The 15,324-nt window shown below is 41.7% G+C and overlaps 1 pseudogene; it reads left to right on the forward strand.

Moving 5' to 3' along the window:
* Positions 1–5,673: 5,673 nt before the first annotated feature.
* LOC110288993 (importin subunit alpha-1 pseudogene) lies at positions 5,674–7,345 on the forward strand (annotated as a pseudogene).
* Positions 7,346–15,324: the final 7,979 nt, after the last annotated feature.

Raw genomic sequence — 15,324 nt, forward strand, 5'->3', positions numbered from 1 at the left:
TCCTTAAAGAAAAACAGGAAAGCACATCCAAACAGGTGATGGAAATGAACAAAACCACACTAGACCTAAAGAGGAAGTAGACACAATAAAGAAAACCCAAAGTGAGGCAACGCTGGAGATAGAAACCCTAGGAAAGAAATCTGGAACAATAGATGCCAGCATCAGCAGCAGAATACAAGAGATGGAAGAGAGAATCTCAGGTGCAGAAGATTCCATAGAGAACATCGGCACAACAATCAAAGAAAATGCAAAATGCAAAAAGATCCTAACTCAAAACATCCAGGAAATCCAGGACATAATGAAAAGACCAAACCTACGGATAATAGGAATGGATGAGAATGAAGATTTTCAACTTAAAGGGCCAGCAAATATCTTCAACAAAATTATAGAAGAAAACTTCCCAAATCTAAAGAAAGAGATGCCCATGAACATACAAGAAGCCTACAGAACTCCAAATAGACTGGACCAGAAAAGAAATTCCTCCCGACACATAATAATCAGAACAACAAATACACTAAATAAAGATAGAATATTAAAAGCAGTAAGGAAAAAAGGTCAAGTAACATATAAAGGCAGGCCTATCATAATTACACCAGACTTTTCACCAAAGACTATGAAAGCCAGAAGATCCTGGACAGATGTTATACAGACACTAAGAGAACACAAATGTCAGCCCAGGCTACTATACCCAGCCAAACTTTCAATTACCATAGATGGAGAAACCAAAGTATTCCATGACAAAACCAAATTCACACATTATCTTTCCACAAATCCAGCCCTTTTAAAGGATAATAACAGAAAAAAAAAAAAAAAACAATACAAGGATGGAAACCACACCCTAAATAAGGCAAGAAAGTAATCCTTCAACAAACCTAAAAGAAGACAGCCACAAGAACAGAATGCCAACTCTAACAACAAAAATAATAGGAAGCAACAATTACTTTTCCTTAATATCTCTTAATATCAATGGACTCAATTCCCCAATAAAGAGACATAGACTAACAGACTGGCTACACAAACAGAACCCAACATTTTGCTGCTTACAGGAAACCCATCTCAGGGAAAAAGACAGACACTACTTCAGAATGAAAGGCTGGAAAACAATTTTGCACGCAAATGGCCTAAAGAAACAAGCTGGAGTAGCCCTTCTAATATTGAATAAAATCAACTTCCAACCAAAAGTTACCAAAAAAGACAAGGAGGGACACTTCATATTCATCAAAAGTAAAATCCTCCAAGAGGAACTCTCAATTCTGAATACCTATGCTCCAAATGCAAGGGCAGCCACTTTCATTAAAGAAACTTTAGTAAAGCTCAAAGCACACATTGCACCTCACACAATAATAGTGGGAGACTTCAACACACCACTTTCATCAATGGACAGATCCTGGAAACAGAAACTAAACAGGGACACAGTGAAACTAACAGAGGTTATGAAACAAATGGATTGAACAGATATCTACAGAACATTTTATCCTAAAACAAAAGGATATACCTTCTTCTCAGCACCTCATGGTACCTTCTCCAAAATTGACCATATAATTGGTCACAAAACAGGCCTCAACAGATACAAAAATATTGAAATTGTCCCATGCATCCTATCAGATCACCGTGGACTAAGGCTGATCTTCAATAACAACATAAATAATGGAAAGCCAACATTCACGTGGAAACTGAACAACATTCTTCTCAGTGATACCTTGGTCAAGGAAGAAATAAAGAAAGAAATTAAAGACTTTTTAGAGTTTAATGAAAATGAAGCCACAACTTACCCAAACTTATGGGACACAATGAAAGCATTTCTAAGAGGAAAACTCATAGCTCTGAGTGCCTCCAAAAAGAAACTAGAGAGAGCACACACTAGCAGCTTGACAACACAGCTAAAAGCTCTAGAACAAAAGGAAGCAAATTCACCCAAGAGGAGTAGAAGGCAGGAAATAATCAAACTCAGGGGCGAAATCAACCAAGTGGAAACAAGAAGAACTATTCAAAGAATCAACCAAACGAGGAGGCTGGTTCTTTGAGAAAATCAACAAGATAGATTAACCCTTAGCCAGACTCACTAGAGGGCACAGGGACAGCATCCTAATTAACAAAATCAGAAATGAAAAGGGAGACATAACAACAGATCCTGAAGAAATCCAAAATACCATCAGATCCTTCTACAAAAGGCTATACTCAACAAAACTGGAAAACCTGGATGAAATGGACAAATTTCTAGACAGATACCAGGTACCAAAGTTAAATCAGGATCAGGTTAATGATCTAAACAGTCCTATATCCCCTAAAGAAATAGAAGCAGTCATTAATAGTCTATCAGACCTTCAAAGAAGATCTAATTCCAGTTCTTCACAAACTATTCCATAAAATAGAAGCAGAAGGTACTCTACCCAATTCATTCTGTGAAGCCACAATTACTCTGATACCTAAACCATAGAAAGACCCAACAAAAATAGAGAACTTCAGACCAATTTCCCTTATGAATATCGATGCAAAAATACTCAATAAAATTCTTGCTAACCGAATCCAAGAACACATCAAAACAACCATCCATCCTGACTAAGTAGGTTTCATTCCAGGGATGCAGGGATGGTTTAATATATGGAAATCCATCAACGTAATCCATTATATAAACAAACTGAAAGACAAAAACCCCATGACCATCTCGCTTGACAAAATCCAACACCCATTCATGATAAAAGTCTTGGAAAGATCAGGAATTCAAGGCCCATACCTAAACATGATAAAAGCAATCTACAGCAAATCAGTAGCCAACATCAACGTAAATAGTGAGAAGCTGGAAGCATTCCCACTAAAATCAGGGACTAGACAAGGCTGCCCACTCTCTCCCTACCTATTCAACATTGTACTTGAAGTCCTAGCCAGAGCAATTCGACAACAAAAGGAGATCAAGGGGATAGAAATTGGAAAGGAAGAAGTCAAAATATCACTTTTTGCAGATGATATGATAGTATATATAAGTGACCCTAAAAATTCCACTAGGGAACTCCTAAACTTGATAAACAGCTTCAGTGAAGTAGCTGGATATAAAAGTAACTCAAACAAGTCAATGGCCTTTCTCTACACAAAGGATACACAGGCTGAGAAAGAAATTAGGGAAACAATACCCTTCTCAATAGTCACAAATAATATAAAATATCTTGGCGTGACTCTAACTAAGGAAGTGAAAAATCTGTATGATAAGAACTTTAAGATTCTGAAGAAAGAAATTAAAGAAGATCTCAGAAGATGGAAAGATCTCCCGTGCTCATGGATTGGCAGGATCAATATAGTAAAAATGGCTATCTTGCCAAAAAGCAATCTACAGATTCAAAGCAATCCCCATCAAAATTCCAACTCAATTCTTCAACGAATTAGAAAGGGCAATCTGCAAATTCATCTGTAATAACAAAAAATCTAGAATAGCAAAAACTTTTCTCAAGGATAAAAGAACCTCTGATGGAACCAATATGCCTGACCTAAAGCTTTACTACAGAGCAATTGTGATAAAAACTGCATGGTACTGTTATAGCAACAGACAAGTAGACCAATGGAATAGAATTGAAGACCCAGAAATGAACCCACATACCTATGGTCACTTGATCTTTGATAAGGGAGCTAAAACCATCCAGTGGGGGGGGGGAAAAACAGCATTTTCAACAAATGGTGCTGGCACAACTGGCGATTAACATGTAGAAGAATGCGAATTGATACATTCCTATCTCCTTGTACTAAGGTTAAATCTAAGTGGATCAAGGAACTCCACATAAAACCAGAGACATTGAGACTTATAGAGGAGAAAGTGGGAAAAAGCCTCGAAGATATGGGCACAGGGGAAAAATTCCTGAATAGAACAGCAATGGCTTGTGCTGTAAGATCAAGAATTATGAATGGAGCAGCATTGAATATGGTGGAAAAGTGTCACTGTGGTGGGATGTGTTCTTTGGGTATATGCCCAAACGTAGTATAAATATGTCTGTTTTTAATGCCAGAAACATGCTGTTTTTATTACTATAGCATTATAGTAGAATTTGAGATCAGGATGGTGAGAACTCCGGTAGCTCTATTATTCTTCAGGATTGTTTCAGCTGTCCTGAGATTTTTTGAGGTTTCAATTAGAACTTGAGGATTGTCCTTTCAGGGTATGTGAACTACTGTGTTGGCATTTTGATGGCGATCACATTGATTCTGTAGATTGCTTCTGCAAAGATAGCCATTTTTACTAGATTAATCCTAAAGATCTATGAGCTTGAGAGACTGTTCCATCTTCTGATATCTTCATACATTTCTTTCTTCAAAGACTTGAAGTTTTTATTTTACAAGGCTTTCACTTGCTTGATTAGTTATGTCTTTTAGAGGTAACCTCTTTTAGAATTCCCTCTATTAGATTTACCAAGAGATTTTCTATTGTTTGAGGCTATCGTGAAAGATGATGTTTCCCTGATTATTTTTCTAGCCTATTTGTCATAGGGAGGCTACTGATTTTCTGGGTTAATTTTATATCCAGATATTTTACTGAAAGTGTTCAATAGCTGTTAGAGTTCCCTGGTGGAACTTTTGGGGACACATATATACACTATCACATCATCTGCAAATAAAGGCAACTTGACTTCTTCCGTATCAATTTGCGGTCCCTGATCTCATTAGTTGCCTTATTGCTCTAGGTAAGACTTCAAGTACTATATTGAATGGGTGTTGAAAGAGTGGACCACCTTAACAAAGTCATAAAGATACAAGATGTTCTTTTCCATGCATTTTGCTTGACAATAAATACATTAGAGACACAAGCCAAAGCTTAACAGACTTGACACCTTCCTTTAGTGATCACATTATGATCTTTTCATTGAATGACCTTATTTTCTGAGTGATAACTGTTGATATTTACTAGCTTTCTATCTTTTGATTTTGTGAAGAAGACTGTGCTAACTGTTCTTTAATAGTTTCTTTATATCGACATGTTTCTGTATTATGTTCTGATGTCTCATGAGACAAGACATAGGGTTGCTGAGTAATAAATTTGAGCATGTGCCACACTCATGCACACCCCACACTCTTAGTTATACACACATACACAAACCACCACCATCACCATCACAACCACTACAACCCTCAGTCTCAAACATTGTGCTCAGCCACACAGAATCACATATATGTGCATACATGGAGGCTCTTAATAAAGAGCTTGTATACAGCACAACTATAGATCTAAAAAAATCAAACAACCCTGAGAAGATGTATGTGCCTATTCTATTATTTCATATGGCAGCCAGGTTTCACATATAGTGTTTGTGTTGTTGGGGAACAGAAGCTATGGATGGATTTATATCTGTGTGTTGAGAAGGAAACTCTGTGACTCAAGGAAACTCATGTGTCTAGGCATGTATTTGTGTTCACTGTGCTAGGTGTAACTAGGATTTTGATGATAGTGATACCAGGAAATGCTCACTATATCTGATGAAATCAACATGACCTTCCCCTGAGAGTCTCTCCATAGAGGTCGCACTGCCCTGGTGCCTGTGGTGAGAGGAGTGCTGTGCCTACACTGTGGCGAGCCAATCCCTCAGAGCATCACTGTTTTACACCCAAGTCAAAGGGTTTTCATGACTCCTGTTGTAAGAATTAAGTGATTAGAGTCTCCATTAAAAAGACGCTGCCTAGACGTTTCCACAGCCGCCGACCCGCATCTTGAGTGCCCCCGCACCGCCTTTCATGGAAGTCTGAGCCGGCTGTACAGCTTTCCTCCTTGTTCCTGCAGCCATGTCCACGAACGAGAATGCTAACTTACCAGCTGCCCGACTTAACAGGTTCAAGAACAAGGGGAAGGACAGTACAGAAATGCATCGCTGCGGAATAGAAGTTAATGTGGAACTCAGGAAAGCTAAAAAAGATGAGCAGATGCTGAAAAGGAGAAACGTCAGCTCCTTTCCTGTTGATGAGACTTTTCCGCTACAGGAAAACAGGAACAACCAGGGGACTGTAAATTGGTCTGTTGAGGACATTGTTTAAGGCGTAAACAGTAACAATTTGGAAAGCCAGCTCCAAGCTACTCAAGCTGCTCAGAAATTGCTTTGTAGAGAGAAACAGCCTCCTACAGACAACATCATCCGGGCTGGTTTGATCCCAAAATTTGTGTCCTTCTTGGTTAAAAATGATTGTAGTTCTATTCAGTTTGAGTCTGCTTGGGCACTCACCAACATTGCTTCTGGAACATCTGAACAGACCAAAGCTGTGGTGGATGGAGGTGCTATCCCAGCATTTATTTTTCTCTTGGCATCTCCCCATGCTCACATCAGCGAGCAAGCTGTTTGGGCTCTTGGAAACATTGCAGGTGATGGTTCAGCTTTCTGATACTTAGTTATCAAACACGGTGCAATTGACCCACTGTTGGCACTTCTTGCAGTTCCTGATCTGTCATCCTTGGCATGTGGTTACTTACGTAATCTTACCTGGACACTTTCAAACCTTTGTCGAAACAAGAACCCTGCACCTCCCTTAGACGCTGTTGAGCAGATTTCTTCCTACTTTAGTTCCACTCCTGAACCACAGTGATCCAGAAGTACTAGCAGATTCCTGCTGGGCCATTTCCTACCTGACTGATGGTCCGTCCAAATGAGTGCATTGAGATGGTTGTGAAGAAAGGAGTTGTTCCCCAACTTGTGAAGCTTCTAGGAGCTACTAAACTGCCCACTCCCGCACTAAGAGCCATAAGGAATATTGTCACTGGAACAGATGAACAGACTCAGAAAGTGATAGATGCAGCAGGAGCACTTGCAGTCTTTCCCAGCCTGCTAACAAACCCCAAAACTAATATTCAGAAGGAAGCCATGTAGACAGTGTTGAACATTACAGCTGGACGCCAGGACCAGATACAAGTTGTGAATCACGGCCTAGTCCCCTTTCTTGTTGGTGTCCTCTCTAAGGCAGACTTTAAGACACAGAAGGAGGCCTAGTGGGCTATAACCAACTATACCAGCAGTGGGACTGTTGAACAGATTGTGTATCTCGTTCACTGTGGGATAATAGAACCTTTGATGAACCTCCTGAGTGCAAAAGATACCAAGATTATTCAGGTTATTCTTGATGCCATTTCAAATATCTTTCAGGCTGCAGAGAAACTATGTGAGACAGAAAAGCTCAGTATAATGATTGAAGAGTATGGAGGCTTGGATAAAATTGAAGCACTACAGAGCCATGAAAACGAGTCTGTATACAAGGCCTCGTTGAACTTAATTGAGAAGTACTTCTCAGTGGAGGAAGAGGAAGATCAAAATGTGGTGCCAGAAACTACCTCTGAAGGCTTTGCCTTCCAAGTTCAGATGGAGCTCCCAGGACCTTTAACTTCTAATGTCCTGTACGGGGGGGGGGGGGGGGGGGGGGGGGGGGGGGGGGGACACGACACCTGTCTCTGTGGGATTCCCTAACTTTCCTTATGGAAAACTGTATCTGGATAAGACTGCCCTTTCTATCCTAGTAAACAACTAACAGAAAAGCCCTGAGCAGTAGGCTCTGACTTTATAATGCTAATTAGTGCTGAATAGGTAACTTCCTGGTTGAATTTTAAGTAGGGCGTTGGAACAAATTTGAAATGCACTTTGTTAAGAATAACACTGAGGGCTGGTGAGATGGCTCAGTGGGTAAGAGCACCCGACTGCTCTTCCGAAGGTCCAGAGTTCAAATCCCAGCAACCACATGGTGGCTCACAACCATCCGTAACGAGATCTGGCACCCTTTTCTGGAGTGTCTGAAGATGGCTACAGTGTACTTACATACAATAAATAAATCTTTAAAAAAAAAAAAAAGAATAACACTGAGTTGATATTCCTCCGAAGTTTTGGATGACAGGCAGGAAACAAAGAGGAGGGGTATGACCGGCTCTGTTTTTTTCTTTAGCCCTAAGAATTCTGGCAGAACTATTGAGCATAGATAAATTTTTTGCCTCAGGCCAGCCTTTCCTTTTTTTTTTTTTTTTTTTTATTAACAACAGGAAGGAGATGTAGCCTGCCCTCCCCCAGCCTTAATGGTTCCACTGTTTACACCTGGATGAGCTTGCCACTCAATCAAGGCCAATTGGCTTTCTTAGGGTGGGAGGCTGTGAAACCATACTTCTGACAGTATGATTTCCAACATCTCCCCCCCCCCTATAAATTAAGTTTAAAAATAATGAAAAAAGAGAAATGCATGATATCTTATACTCACTGGTAAGATCAATTAGTACTGTTAAAATGTCTGTAGTTTCCTGTGCAAAAGTTGTTTTTTGTCAACTTGACACAAACTACAGTTACTTGGAAAGTGTGAACCTCAATTGAGAAACTGCCCTTTTGATATTGGCCTGTAGACCATAGGTCATGTTTGCGATTCATGTCAGATGCAGGGGGGGCCTAGTTCACTGTGCACAGTATCACAGCTGGACAAATGGTCCTGGGTTATATAAGAAAGCAGGCTGAGCAAGCCAAGAAAAGCAAGCAGACTATGCAGTGTTCCTCCATGGCCTCAGCTTCAGTTCCTGCCTCCAAAGTGCCTACCCTGCTTGACTTCCTGCCCTGAATTCCCTCCATGATGGACTGCCATCAGAAGGTGAACTGACTCCTATCAGCCCTGAGATGCTTTTGGTCAGGGTACTTAACACAGCCACAGAACCTAACTTACTGGGACATCCACACAGAGGTCTACAGACTTAGTGTAGTCCCTACTATAATATAGTACTATAACACAGCCTTCACACAGAAGAAAAATGTCCTAAAGTCCATAAGAAGGCAAAAAGTAATCTACTTACTCAAGGCAAAACAACCAAGTTGGGTGTGTCACATGCCTGTTTACAAATTATACTTCAAGGTTACTGAGATAAATAGCATAGGAATGGCAAAAAACAAAACAAAACAAAACAACAACAACAACAAAAGGGTGGTAGAGGACTCAGAATCTATAGGACTGAACAGGAAGTGGAGCCTTTACCCTCAGGCTTTGGTTGACTGCCTGGCCCTAAGCACTAGAACTGAAAAAGAAGAGAAGCCAAGCACATATGCCTAAGTATTTCAATACTTGGCTTCTGGCACTCTGGAGGCAGGAACTGAAGCAGAGGCCATGGAGGAACACTGCATAGGTCTGCTTGCTTTTCCTGGCTTGCTCAGCCTGCTTTCTTATATAACCCAGGACCATTTGTCCAGATGTGATACTGTGCACAGTGAACTAGGCCCCCCCTGCATCTGTCATGAATCACAAACATGACCCATGGTCTACAGGCCAATATCAAAAGGGCAGTTTCTCAATTGAGCTTCACACTTTCCGAGTAACTGTAGTTTGTGTCAAGTTGACAAAACCCAACCAGCACAGAAAACTATAGACTTTTTAACAGTACTAATTGATCTTACCAGTGAGTATAAGGTATCATACATTTCTCTTTTTTCATTATTTACATTAACATTTTGTAGTTTTCATGACATGAGGGTGAAAAATCTGTTATAAGTCATTGGGGCTACCCTTTCTTTATGATATGTTTCTTCTTTCTTGTAGCTTTGGGGTTATAATTGTTATATGATCAGAGGTTCAGTGGGGAGAATAACTACACTTGCTACACTTACTACAAAAGCTAGGTTGACCTTTCCCCTTGTGATTTTTTGATCTTGACAGACATCTTCACAGGCACCACACAGGCCAAGCCACTGATGTGTGACTGAGGTGTGGATGCTACCCACTGTGACCACCTTGTCCTATCTCCTTTCTATTAGAGGCATAGATGCAGAGTTTAAGCTGTGTTCCCTGTGCAGTGATAAGAGAGAGCTCCCTGGAAGCATCTCAGAATGTTGGGGGAGGGAACCTCCAGCCAGAGAGTTCTCCCCACTGCTGATATGTGACTCTGTGGAAGGAAGAGGATTGATGTGACTGAGGCTGTATTCTTTTGGTTCTCAATTAGATTTCATTCAGGGCTTTGGACCATGAAATGAGGTGAGAGTTAGGCATTCAAGGACCCACAGTGTCCTGGTTTATGGGTAATTGTTAATGAAGATTTCTGTGAGCAAAAGGCATTTGAGGATTCTGTTGTTTCCAACTGCGAGGTCCCTGTTCTGGGATTTGTTTGTGAAACACAATTATGAGTCAGTGCCACAGTCACGGAGTCGCATGGTGACTTGGAAAATGTCCTGTTAGTCTTAGGTTCTTTCAGTGACCTGTGTTGTCTTTCTTTCTTTTTTTTTTTTTTTTAAAGATTTATTTATTTTTATATAAGTACACTGTAGCTGTCTTCAGACACACCAGAAGAGGGAGTCAGATCCCATTACTGATGGTTGTGAGCCACCATGGGGTTGCTGGGATTTGAACTCCGGACCTTCGGAAGAGCAGTCGGGTGCTCTTACCCACTGAGCCATCTCACCAGCTCCTGTGTTGTCTTTCTAAGGAATATCATACAAAAATTTTGGGTACAGAACCCCCATCTATTCTTCCCACAGTCACCTGACATATTTCCCACGGGGTACATCTGGAAGCCCGTGTAATGCTGTGAATTACATCTAATACTACAGACGGTTTGTGTGCTTGTTCTGTGCTGGCCCAGTGTAACTCCTCCCAATACCTGTGGCTGTTCATTGGTATCCATGTGTTTGAGGGTTCGGCTTCCTTTTCTGCTCTTTCTCAAGTACTCAATTCCTCCTCCTCCTCTCTTTCTTTCTCTCTCCCCTCCTCCTTTGGATAAACCAATGTAGTCTAATCTATAATTCTAGATGTATCAATTACAAATACATTTTAGAGATGTCTTAGAAAATCAGAGCTCATGTTGAATTTTCTAGTTGGATGGGACATGGACCACTGCCTTTGCCTTGTTATCAGATAGCTGATCTTACTATCCAATGAGAGCACTGTCAGGGTGACTGACTGGGTATTACAGTAGCTTCAGGCCAAGTGAATCACAAGATACTTTCTCTGGTCAGGCAATTTCTCAATCTGAATCTGACACTAAGCAAAGCTTCAGACAGTCTCCGAGTTTAGTGTGTTCTGCTTAGGACCAGGCCTGCACAAAACATGATGCTATAGAAATTTTAGTTATCTCTCTTCTAGGGCAGAGAGCTATGTGGTAGGTTTCTGCCTAAAATGAGTGGTCGTCTGGTTTACCAAGTAAGTCAATCCTGGCTCCTTCTCTGAAGTATGCAGAGTTGGGAGTTTTCTTGTCAGGGCAGAGCTATTGTATAACCTTGTCCATTGAAGGGATACACTGACTCCCCCAGTCAAGCAGGTATAGCTCCTCCACTTCTGAAACCTGGGAAGGAAGGAGACCCTGTCCCTGGGTTGAGGTATTGGCCAACTGTTTTTCTGGATTTTTATAGCCATTGTTTGGTTTCTCCTACAAGAGCCCTAGAGGTGGCAGTCTCTTCATGTGAGAGGTCAGGGGCCATTTCTTTTTCACCCTCAAAGTTAACTAGAACTTTAAAATGCTTTAAAATTAAAGTCATTGAGGACTTTGAAAATGGACTGTGTTTTACAAGATGAGATAGTCACGAGACTCGGGGAGAAAGAGTGCAAGATTATAGCTCAATGTGATATCTATGCTTCCAGTTGGAAAACCTGGAGCTGTGGTGGTGACTTTGAATCGCTAGGTTGTAGAGTCTAGAATCTCCTGGAAAGAGAGCTCAGTGAGGGATTGCATAAGTGTGATTGGTTTGTGGGAAAGATAAGAAACTATGCTGTTCATTCTGGGCTCCTGACTTTATGAGTGTTACTTGAGATCCTAGACAATGGAAAATCCCAGGAATACCCAGTGTAAGTCCTTGGTGATGGACTTGGGTCACCATGTGCACTGAGAGTCTCTCCACAGGAGTCCTGTGCTTCTGTTCTGTTGTCTCTAGGATGCTCTAGGGAGAATACTGCACCGGAACTGTGTGCTGGGGAGGGACCTGGGACAGCACTGCTTTAGATCCAAGCAAAGGCTTAAGTGACCACTGTTTAGAAATAAGTCAAAAGGGATTAGAGTCCTTGTGTGAACAATACAGACCTGCTGCCATCTGCCCCAATACATTACTCCATGTCACGTGTCAGCCAGCATGTGTGTCCATGTTTTCCCTGCTGACTGTGCTTAGGAACCAGGCGACATTTCTCTCCAGAAGTGTGGACAAGGTGTGCTTGCTGATCACTAAGGACTCTGTCTCCTGCTCTGTGTCTATTAGATCTTGACTGGTTTCCCTGTGTCATTCCATGAGAAAAGAATGCTGGCTTTGTTGGCAAATGGCCCTTGGAAGAATATCAGAAGTGCACGGCTGCCTGACACCATGACTTTAGGTTGGGACAGAGATGCAGGGAAAGCAGAAGGTGTGAGGAGGAGTTTCTCAGGCCCAGGAGCGGTTGGGACTGGTTGAAATCCTGGGCTCAGAACCTGGCTGTGCTGTCAAGACACAGCCCCCAAGCTCCAGCGCTGTGCTACAGGGTCTGGTTTGCCCTCTTCATGGACTTTTCTTTACCTGAGAGCTGGTGTGTCCCCCACTTCTCCACTAAATAGTTGTGGGTCACTTTTCTTCTTTAGCTTTAGAAGCAAAAGTAAGGAGGGCAAATAATTGACAGACTACAGATGTCCCCAAAGTGACCTTAGCTTCTTCAATGCAGGCGAGCTGGTGGGCAAGGGGCCAATCCTTGTGACCAGCCCACATTCATTCCTCATCTCTGCAGTCCCAAGTGCTGCCCTGCTGGATAGAAGAATTTTCTTTTATTCCCAAGACAGGGTTACTCTGAATAGCCCTGGGTGTCCTGAGACCAGGACAGGATGGCCTCGAACTCAGAATTCTGCCTGCCCCTGCCTCCCAGTGCTGGGATTAAAGGCATGCACCATCACACTACGCTCTAGATAGAAGATTTATGTCTACTAGTGGAGATGGCCTTGGGCAAGCTCAGTAGGTTAGAGACCTGGAGTCTGGTCCATTATGGACTGGATACATGTATACCTGACTTTTCCTTGTTATTGTTTTGTTTTGTCTTTGATTTTTAACATAGCATTCTTCTATGTAGTCCTGACTATCCTAGAACTCACTCTGCAGTCCAGGCCAATCTCAAACTCACAGGGATCTGCCTACCTCTCTTCCTCTTGAGTACTAGGGTTAGAGGTGTTTGCCACCGCCACTTGGAGTATCCCATGTCTTTATTGGAGTGTGACTTTTCTTTTTCTTCTCAACAACACAGTCCTTGAGTGACTGTGGGCTGTGAGAGAGTAGTCTCAACTCTTATCTTTCCTTTGTATCTTGGACCTGCTTGAATCCACTGGCATTCAAAGGAGTCCATGTACCTGGAGTCTGTGAGCAAGTAGGCCATGCACATATGCCTAAGTATTTCAATACTTGGCTTCTCTTCTTTTCCAGTTCTAGTGCTTAGGGCCAGGCAGTCATACCAATGCCCGAAGGTAAAGTCTCCACTTCCTGTTCTGTCCTATAGATTCTGAGTCCTCTACCACTTTTTTTGTTATTGTTGTTTTTGCCATTACTATGCTATTTAATCTCAGTAACCTTGAAGTATAGTTTGAAAACAGGTATGTGACACACCCAACTTCGTTCTTTGGCCTTGAGTAAGTAGATTTCTTTTTGCCTTCTTATGGACTTTAGGACATTTTTCTTCTGTGTGAAGGCTGTGCATTTATATTATAGTAGGGACTACACTAAGTCTGTAGACCTCTGTGTGGATGTCCCAGTTAGTTAGGTTCTGTGGCTGTGTTAAGTACCCCGACCAAAAGCATCTCAGGGCTGATAGGAGTTAGTTCACCTTCTGATGGCAGTCCATCATGGAGGGAATTCAGGGCAGGAAGTTAAGGAGGGTGGGCACTTTGGAGGCAGGAACTGAAGCTGAGGCCATGGAGGAACACTGCATAGGTCTGCTTGCTTTTCCTGGCTTGCTCAGCCTGCTTTCTTATATAACCCAGGACCATTTGTCCAGATGTGATACTGTGCACAGTGAACTAGTGAACTCCTGCATCTGTCATGAATCGCAAACATGACTTATGGTCTACAGGCCAATATCAAAAGGGCAGTTCCTCAATTGAGGTTCATACTTTCCAAGTAACTGTAGTTTGTGTCAAGTTGACAAAACCCAACCAGCACAGAAAACTATAGACTTTTTAACAGTACTAATTGATCTTACCAGTGAGTATAAGGTATCATGCATTTCTCTTTTTTCATTATTTACATTAACATTTTGTAGTTTTCATGACATGAGGGTGAAAAATCTGTTATAAGTCATTGGGGCTATTTTTTCTTTATGATATGTTTCTTTTTTCTTGTAGCTTTAGGGGGATTATTGTTATGCAATCAGAGGTTCCATGGGGAGAATAACTACACTTGCTACACTTACTACACAAGCTAGGTTGACTTTTCCCCTTGTGATTTTTTGATCTTGACAGACATCTTCACAGGCACCACACAGGCCAAGCCACTGATGTGTGACTGAGGTTTGGATGCTACCCACTGTGACCACCTTGTCCTTTCTCCTTTCTATTAGAGGCATAGATGCAGAGTTTAAACTGTGTTCCCTGTGCAGTGATAAGAGAGAGCTCCCTGGAAGCATCTCAGAATGTTGGGGGAGGGAACCTCCAGCCAGAGAGTTCTCCCCACTGCTGATATGTGACTCTGTGGAAGCGAGTGGATTGATGTAACTGAGGCTGTCTTCTTTTGGTTCTCAATTGGATTTCATTTAGGGCTGTGGACCATGACATGAGATGAGAATTAGGCATTCAAGGACCAACAGTGTCTTGGTTTATATGTAATTGTTAATGAAGATTTCTGTGAGCAGAAGGCATTTGAGGATTCAGATGTTTCCAACTGCTACATCCTTGTTCTCAGATTTGTTTGTGATACACAATGATGAAAAAGTACCACAGTCACAGAGTCACATGGTGACTTGGAAAATGTCCTGTTAGTCTTAGGTTCTTTCAGTGACCTGTGTTGTCTTTCTAAGGAAGATCATGCAACAATATTGATTATGGATCCCCTCATCTTGTCTTCCTATGGTTACCTGACATATTTCCCATGGGGGATATCTGGAAGCCTGTGTAATGCTGTGAATTACATATAACAATACAGATGTTTGTGTGGTTATTCTGTGCTGGCCCAGTATAACTTCCCAATACCTGTGGCTGTTCCTTGGTATCCATGTGCTTGAGGATTCAGCTTCCTCTTCTGCTCGTTCTCAAGTACTCTATTCCTCCTCCTCTCCTTCCTTCTTCATCTCTCCACTCCTCCTCCTCCTTCTGATAAACCTATGTAGTCTAATCTATAATTCTAGATGTATCAATTACTAAAAGTCTTAGAGAATCAGAGCTCATGTTGAATTTTCTAGTTGGATGGGACATGGACCACTGCCTTTGCC

The sequence above is a fragment of the Mus caroli genome, unplaced genomic scaffold (genome assembly GCF_978045245.1).
Source record: "Mus caroli unplaced genomic scaffold, Mus_caroli_1 scaffold_1, whole genome shotgun sequence".
Classification (NCBI taxonomy): Eukaryota; Metazoa; Chordata; class Mammalia; order Rodentia; family Muridae; genus Mus; species Mus caroli.